The sequence below is a fragment of the Herpailurus yagouaroundi genome, unplaced genomic scaffold, assembly GCF_014898765.1.
Source record: "Herpailurus yagouaroundi ecotype Mexico unplaced genomic scaffold, PumYag 77, whole genome shotgun sequence".
Lineage (NCBI taxonomy): Eukaryota > Metazoa > Chordata > Mammalia > Carnivora > Felidae > Herpailurus > Herpailurus yagouaroundi.
This window is the reverse complement of record NW_024412388.1, coordinates 14,014,708-14,022,323: the sequence shown is the minus strand read 5'-3', so window position 1 is coordinate 14,022,323 and position 7,616 is coordinate 14,014,708. Positions and strand designations below refer to the sequence as shown.

Below are 7,616 nucleotides of genomic sequence, written 5' to 3'. Positions count from 1 at the left end.
GTCCTTTTTTGTGGTGTGGGACTTGGAGACTACTTCTGCATTAGAGGGGACAAAAAGCTATGCAGAAATGGAGAGTATTTGAATAGGAAGCATGCCAATTCAATCATGTAAGAGTTGTGTTATTTAAAAACAAAATGAAATCTGGGGCAGCTGGGTGGTTCAGTCAATTCAGCGTCCGACTCTTTTTTTTTTTTAAAGTTTATTTATTTCTGACAGAGTGAGAGTGAGTGTGAGCTAGGGAGGGGCAGAGAGAGAGGGAGACCCAGAATCTGAGGCAGGCTCCAGGCTCTGAGCTGTCGGCACAGAGCCCGACACGGGGCTCGAACTCACGAACCGTGAGATCATGACCTGGGCTGAAGTCGGATGCTTAACCGACTCCCCAAGTGTCTGACTCTTGATTTCGGCTCAGGTCATGATCTCAAAGTTTGAGTTTGGGCCCCACATCGGGCTCTGCTGACAGCAAGGAGCCTGTTTGGGATTCTCTGTTTCTCTCTGCCCCTCCCCCACTCATGCTCTCTCTGAAAATAAACAAACTTTAAAAAAAAATGAAATCTTTTTGTGGTCATATGCTGCTGGTAGATCATGATAGAGAAGGAAGAAACAAGATAATCATTTTACTTGAGTAATAAAATTATGAAACTGATTTTAATGAGTGAGTCAACATCTAGGTGTCTCCAGAAGAAAACCAGCATCTTTTCATCCTGACTCAAGGCATAGTTTGTTTAAAGTGTCCTGGGAGAAGGAAAGAAATTAAAACAACAACAAAAAAATTCTGCCCTAGTTTTGAGAGAGCCGGCTGGAATGTTGACTGCCCTATATACGTGTGTGCAAGCTGCGTCGTTAGCTACTGCCTTGGTGCCTGCTCTGTTTGCACAGCACCCCCAACCCTGCTAGATTCTGGTTTTTATTTTATTTTTATTTTTTTTAATTTTTTTTTCAACGTTTTATTTATTTTTGGGACAGAGAGAGACAGAGCATGAACGGGGGAGGGGCAGAGAGAGAGGGAGACACAGAATCGGAAACGGGCTCTAGGCTCTGAGCCATCAGCCCAGAGCCCGACGCGGGGCTCGAACTCACGGACCGCGAGATCGTGACCTGGCTGAAGTCGGACGCTTAACCGACTGCGCCACCCAGGCGCCCCGGGTTTTTATTTACCTACATATGTGCCAGAATCTGAAAGAGCGAGCTAAGGGGAGGGCTTATCTGCCGTTTCATAAAATGCCCTGTATTTCAGCTCTGATCATTACCATTCTACTGAAAGTTATTGCAAAGCAAGTGCTTGAAATAGCTGATGCTGATGGCATGTTCCAGCGTCCATCTTGTCATTTCCTACCTCACCGTCTTAAAGCTGTGCTTGGTTGGGACCGGCTTCACCCAGCCTCTACCTGTGGCATTTGAAACTGTTGCCCCTCAGTGCTCTGATTTTTCTGGTCTTCCTCTTTTTCTGTGCATTTCCCTTGAGCTGTCTGTTTCCTCTCTCTTCAATAATTAGGTTAATTGGGAGCCCCCTGCAATGTTTCACTTAAAGAAGTAAGTCCTTCAGCGTTTTTAATGTTTTTTAAATTTTACTTTATTTGGTCAGTATTCAAGATCTTTGGTGGAAGATTTTGCAGCTAGTTATTTAGTGATTGTCAGTCTCTTTAGGGAATAATGTAAAATTTGTGGCTTTTGTTATAATTTTTCCCTAGTCTTTGACTCTGCAGTTATTGGGGAAAGTATGAGTTAACTACAGAATCAGAACATTCAGGGGAAGAACCTTTTTAAAAAATTTTTTGCCAGATGAGGGGCACCTGGCTGGCTCAGCTGGTAGAGAATGCGACTCTTGATCTTGGGGTTGTGAGTTTGAGCCCCAAGCTGGACGTAACTTGACAATTACTGCATAATCAAAAGAGCGTAGACAACGTCCTGTGCACTTTTATTGTAAGTTTGTAAAATGTAAACAGAGGTAGCATCTACCTTTCAATAACGAAGGACATACTGGTACTTTGTATGAACTGCTTCAGTTTTGCTCTCCACGTTTTTTAAATTTTTGCTTTATTTGTGTGTGTGTGTGAGAGAGAGAGAGAGACAGCGAGAGAGTGCGCACGTGCGTGTGCACAAGTGGGGGAGGGGCAGAGAGGGGAAACCCCGCCCCCCCCCCCACCCCCCCCCCCGGCCCTCGCGCGCGCCGCGTGCTCAAACTCATGAAACAAGATCATGTCCTGAGACAAAACCAAGAGATGGACTCTAACTGACTGAGCCACCCAGGCGCCCCTCCAAGTTCTCTATTTTAAGACTATTTAATAGGTGCACCTGGGTGGTAGAGTGGATTAAGGGTCCGACTCTCGGTTTTGGCTCAGGTCAAGATCTCATGGTTCTTGGGATCGAGCTCCCTGTCAGGTTCTGTGCTATCAGCCTGGGATTCTCTCTTTGCCCCTCCCCGACTCTGTGCTCTCTCTCAAAATAAATAAACTTTAGAAAAAATAAAAAAAAAAAGACTAAGAAAAAAAAGTTAATGCCCCAAACTGTAAGATGAGTCTCTCCCTCAAAGCCTTCCCCCATTCTGTGCCCCAGAGGTAACCACTGAACAATTTGGTAAATACCTCTCCAGATTCCATAATGTTCTGCAACTTGATTTTATCACTTAATGTATCGTGAAGAGCTTTCCATATTAGCAATATGGATTTCCCATACCCTTTTTTAATGGCCACAAGGTTGAAATTCTTAAATGTTATTCCATTAGAGATTTTTATGAGATCAATCGAATACTCTTTCAGGTCAGTCTATTTTGTATTATTTAGACCACCTTTCCAGTAAGGATTTATAAGGTAAATGATGTGCACACACCCACCTCCTCGTAAGGCATTAGTGTGACCTTGAGACTGACCTCCAAACAAGAAGCCATTTTTATTTTGAGAGAGAGAGAGACAGAGAGAGAACATGAGCACGGAAGGGGCAGAGAGAGAATCCCAAGCAAGCCCTGTGCTGACAGTGCAGATCTCATGAACCATGAGATCATGACCTGAGCTGGAATCAAGAGTCGGATGCTTAACAGACTGAGCCACCCAGGAGGCCCAAGAAGCCATTTTTCTACTAGCACTGAGGCTTATGTAAATTTCTGATCCATGATACTGGGAAGGTGCCTTTCTCAGTATACAGACTGATGACACTTAAGGGGGCGGGGGTCTTTATAAAATAGCCACTAATTTGTATGGAAGCACACTTTTTCTTTTAATGTTTATTTTTGAAAGTGGGGGAGCAGCAGAGAGAGAGGGAGATGAAGAATCTGATGTGAGCTCTGCACCGACAGCAGAGAGCCTGATGTGGGGCTTGAACTCGTGAACCGTGAGATCATGACCTGAGCCTAAGTTGGACACTTAACCATATGAGCCACCCAGGTGCCCTGGAAGCACACTCTTGTCTCCTATCACCTCACATGCAAATGGAATGAGTGAAAGCCAGTAAAGCAAACTAAGCATTTCAAAGGCACGTTTACTCACATAAGTGGTTTATGGTTTTGGTGACGTTGTATATCCCATATGCTAGACTAGAAGAGTGATAAACCAGAGTGTAGGGTTACGCTTATGTCTGCCAGTTGGAATGCGTATCCTATTTTTAAAAAGCCTGTATAAGTTAAAATGCTATTGTAAGTCTGGTTATTTTGCAGTTAGAATAGAGGATGTGATATTCTCTGCATGGTCTTTATGGTCAGTGTGCTTCTGCCAAGAACATTCACTTCTGACCAGGGCAGCTCTCCTGTCCCCCTCCCACCCCCAGTAGTGCTAAAGGATACAGTTTAATCGCTTGACTCCACTTTTCCTAGATTTTTATGTATACAACTTTCCTTCTGCTAAGTACCTGCCACATAGATCATTATACTTAAGTCATGTTTTCCTAATCATAAAGCAAAGTACTCACAAACTTAAAAAAAAAAAATTTTTATTTTGAAGCAGTTTCAGACTTACAGAAATGTTACAAGAAGAGTACAGAGATTTCTCAGATATCCTCCACTCAGATTCCCCAAATGTTAACCTTTTACCACATTTGCTTTATCCTTCATCCCTCCTGTCTCTAAATGTGACAGTCCACAATTTTGCTGAGTGCAAATCCTAAAAGATGGGCAATGGCAGGTCTGAGGAATATAAAAACCATTTTATGAAAGAAAACTCTTCTATTTGTGATCTTACCTAAGTTATTTGGGTTAAGCTGAATTAGTGTCTCCATCTAAGCTTCATTCTGTAGAAGTTTGCCAGTCAAGCTTTCAGAACAGCGTTGCAAATCTGGATATTCACCTTATTATAATTTCAGCCATTTCAGTTGTGCTCTTTTCGTCCTCAGTTTCCTGTAAGTCTTGCTTCCTGCTATTCTGTAAAACTGACATTGTATTCTAGTCCCTGCACAGTTGCCAAGATTGCTCCTCTCTCTTAAAGTAAGAAGGCTGCAAGGCACATTTTCTGCTGTTTTAAATTCATACCATATACAATGCAGTATTATGGGAAAAATAATCAATACTTGTGGATTACAAATGACTATCTTATTACTAAATTGAATTAGGCTTCTAATCTATTTCCTTATATTCATGATACTAAAAACAAAAACAAAAAACAACTCTGTTCATTGTGAATTACCAAAAAGGAGCTGCTCTCCATTTCCAGCATTCAGTTTTGCACTAGGAATTTCCACAAAATAGGCCCTGTTGGCCACCTCTGATGGCTGCTGGGAGCTAACACTTGCAGCTTATTCATGTGATTATTTCTTTAAAAAATGTTTATTATTGTTTACTTTTTGAAAGAGACAGAGAGCAAGTGGGGGAGGGGCAGAGAGAAAGAGGGAGACACAGAATCCAAAGAAGCCTCCAGGCTCTGAGCTGTCAGCACAGAGCCTGACATGGGGCTTGAACTCACAAACTGTGAGATCATGACCTGAGCTGAAGTCGGACGCTTACTGACAGAGCCACTCAGGCACCCCAATGTAATCATTTCTAAACACACAATGTCTACTAGGATTTCTTTCAAGCAACTCTTATCAGATGGAATTTTTTAAAAATAAAAATGCCACTATCTCTTTGAGGTTCCTGCAGTGACAGTGACCTCTTGTTTTTATTACTAAAGATTTTGATTTAGTAGTTCTGAGTGAAGCCAAGGAATCTGGATTTTATTTCTGAAGAGAGAGAGAGAGAGAGAGAGGGAGGGAGGGAGGGAGAGAGAGCGCGCGAGAGAGGGCACACGCATGAGCAGGGGAAAGGGGCAGGAGAGAGAGACTCTTAAGCTGGCTTCACGCTCAGCATGGAGCCTGACACGGGGCTGGATCCCATGACCCTGGGATCATGACCTAAGCCGAAATCAAGAGTTGGATGCTCAACTGACTGAGCCACCCAGGCGCCCTGACCTCTTATTGTTTTCAGATTGAAGTATTTTTAACTGCTAATGTGTATACATCATAAATATACAATTGAATATTATGTTTTCCATATTTTTCCACTTCCCAGGAGGTTTCTTCACACTTCTTCTGTCTGTATTCCCACATTAATACTATTCAGTCATGGCTGCTTAATTTTTCCTTCGCTGCATTTTTGTAACATGACTATATCATATCTCTCTTTTACAAGTTTTAAAATTTTAGTTCCTTACCCAGCCTCTTGGGATTAGAAGGAAACTAATATTTTAAGTCATTCAGTTAATAATTCATAAAAATTACTGTTTAGTTTCTATCTTATTTTCTGGACTACAGTATTGGAAGCTTGTGTTACATATAGAAGTCTCTTTTAGTACCCTATTTACTGTGTTCCTTTCTTATCTAAATTTAGAATGTGGAAGGGCACCTGGTTGGCTCCATTAGCAGAGCAAGCAACTCTTGATCCTGCGGACCTGAGTTTAATCCCACGTTAGGTGCACAGCTTACTTAAATTTACAATGTGGATGCCACTCCAAACCTTGAAGCAACACAAGAACAAACCTTGAATACTGAAACTAATATGCTGCTTGTAAAGAAAAATCTTAAACTGGAGTGCTTTCTCCAAATTGATGAGCCAGAGATAGTAAAAAGTAATGTGAGTTTAGGTACAGGTGCAAATTTCCCGGTGATAGTCTGCATTTATCTTTTTACTATGTCTCCTTCAAGCAGCAGGTGGAGGGGGGAGGAGGAGAGCAGGAACATTTGATCTTCTATTATTTCCTGAAACCTCCCCAAGAGAACCTCTGCAGGTTAATTTTGTACTTCAGGTAAAATGAAATTAATGTCCCAAGAGCCACTTTAAAATTTCAAGCCAAGGGGTAAAATTTCAAGCTACCTGGGTAGCTCAGTCAGGTAAGCGTCTGACTCTTGGTTTCAGCTCGGATCACGATCTCATGGTTTCATGGGTTCGAACCCCATGTTGAGCTGTGTGCTGATGGTGCGGAGCCTGCTTGGGATTTTCTCTCTCTCTCCCTCGCCCCTACGCATGCTCTCTCTCAAAATAAGTAAATAAGCTTGAAAAAAAAAATTTCAAGCTTTTTCCTTAGGACTCTGGTTCAGTATCTTGAACTAGTGCAGTATTTGCTATGTTTTGGAGAAGTTTCTTTCTCTTTTTTATTTTTTTTATTTTTATGTTTAAGAAACCTGCTGTTGTGGGGCACCTTGGTTTTGGCTCAGGTCATGAACTCACCATTTGTGGGACCAAGCCCCGTGTGGGGCTCTATGCTGTCTGCACAGAGCCTGATTGCAATTCCCTCTCTCCCTCTTTCTCTCTGCCCCACCTCCGCTTGTGCTCTCTCTCAAAAATAAAGAAAAAAGAAAAAAAAAAAAACCCAACTCTGCTGTTGTTATTATTTCCTGACATACAATAAATTACCTTCTTACTGAAAGTGCAGATTGATCATCAGGTACCAATTTATTTACCAGAGTTACACCAAAACAACAGTAGCTCCTCCAAAACTTGGGGAAGAATTTCAGGGCTTCAGGATCTTCAAACCTTCCACCGACACCCCTCCACCTCCGCGAAGAATGGCCTCAATGCACGCATACCTTTCCTGGAGTCAACCGGTCAAACCGCTTTTCCCTCTTAGATCTTGAACCCAGATAGCTCTATCGGCAAAAATCCGTTATAAAATTTAAGTTCCTTGTTTGCTAGTAGAAAAATGGGGAGAAAAGAACCTGCCGGGGCAAATTGCAAAGACCGATGTAAATGCTGGCTGGTAATACTACCGGTGACGGTAATCAGAACGCAAAAGGGATCTGAGCGCGAATTAAGTAAGACTAGTGACTGCAATAGCGAGACGTGGTGTAGGGAGTAGAAAGTTGTCTAGAGTGCGAAGTGCTGTAGTATCACTATTAAGGGGGTCACTCGAGAGGGAGCAAGCGGGTGAGTGATTAGACTCTGGTCCTTCGCTATCTCGGGCCGGGACCATCGTATCCGCAGATGCATAGTCTACTGCGCTGCCCTGGTCTTGCCAACTTCAACTAAACCCCCAGCTCACCTTTTCCGGATGCCGCGAAGCCACCTTGCTCCTACCTCGGGAAACGACTCCCAGCGCGCAGGCGCGGAGGTTAACGCTCCCCCGCCCTCCTTCAAAGCAGTACGTCCTGCGCATGCGCAGCTCCTCGAACCCGCCTCCACGCCGCGCCGAGCTTCTCCTGAGAGCCGAGTGAGGCCGCCCTGC

The 7,616-nt window shown here is 43.2% G+C and overlaps 1 long non-coding RNA gene across 1 annotated transcript; it reads right to left on the bottom strand.

The window, feature by feature from the left end:
* Positions 1-6,822: 6,822 nt before the first annotated feature.
* LOC121022103 (uncharacterized) lies at positions 6,823-7,608 on the bottom strand. The gene is made up of 2 exons (XR_005786811.1): positions 7,434-7,608; positions 6,823-7,110 (listed from the first exon to the last, which is right to left on the bottom strand). It is a non-coding gene; the product is annotated as an uncharacterized LOC121022103 (long non-coding RNA).
* Positions 7,609-7,616: the final 8 nt, after the last annotated feature.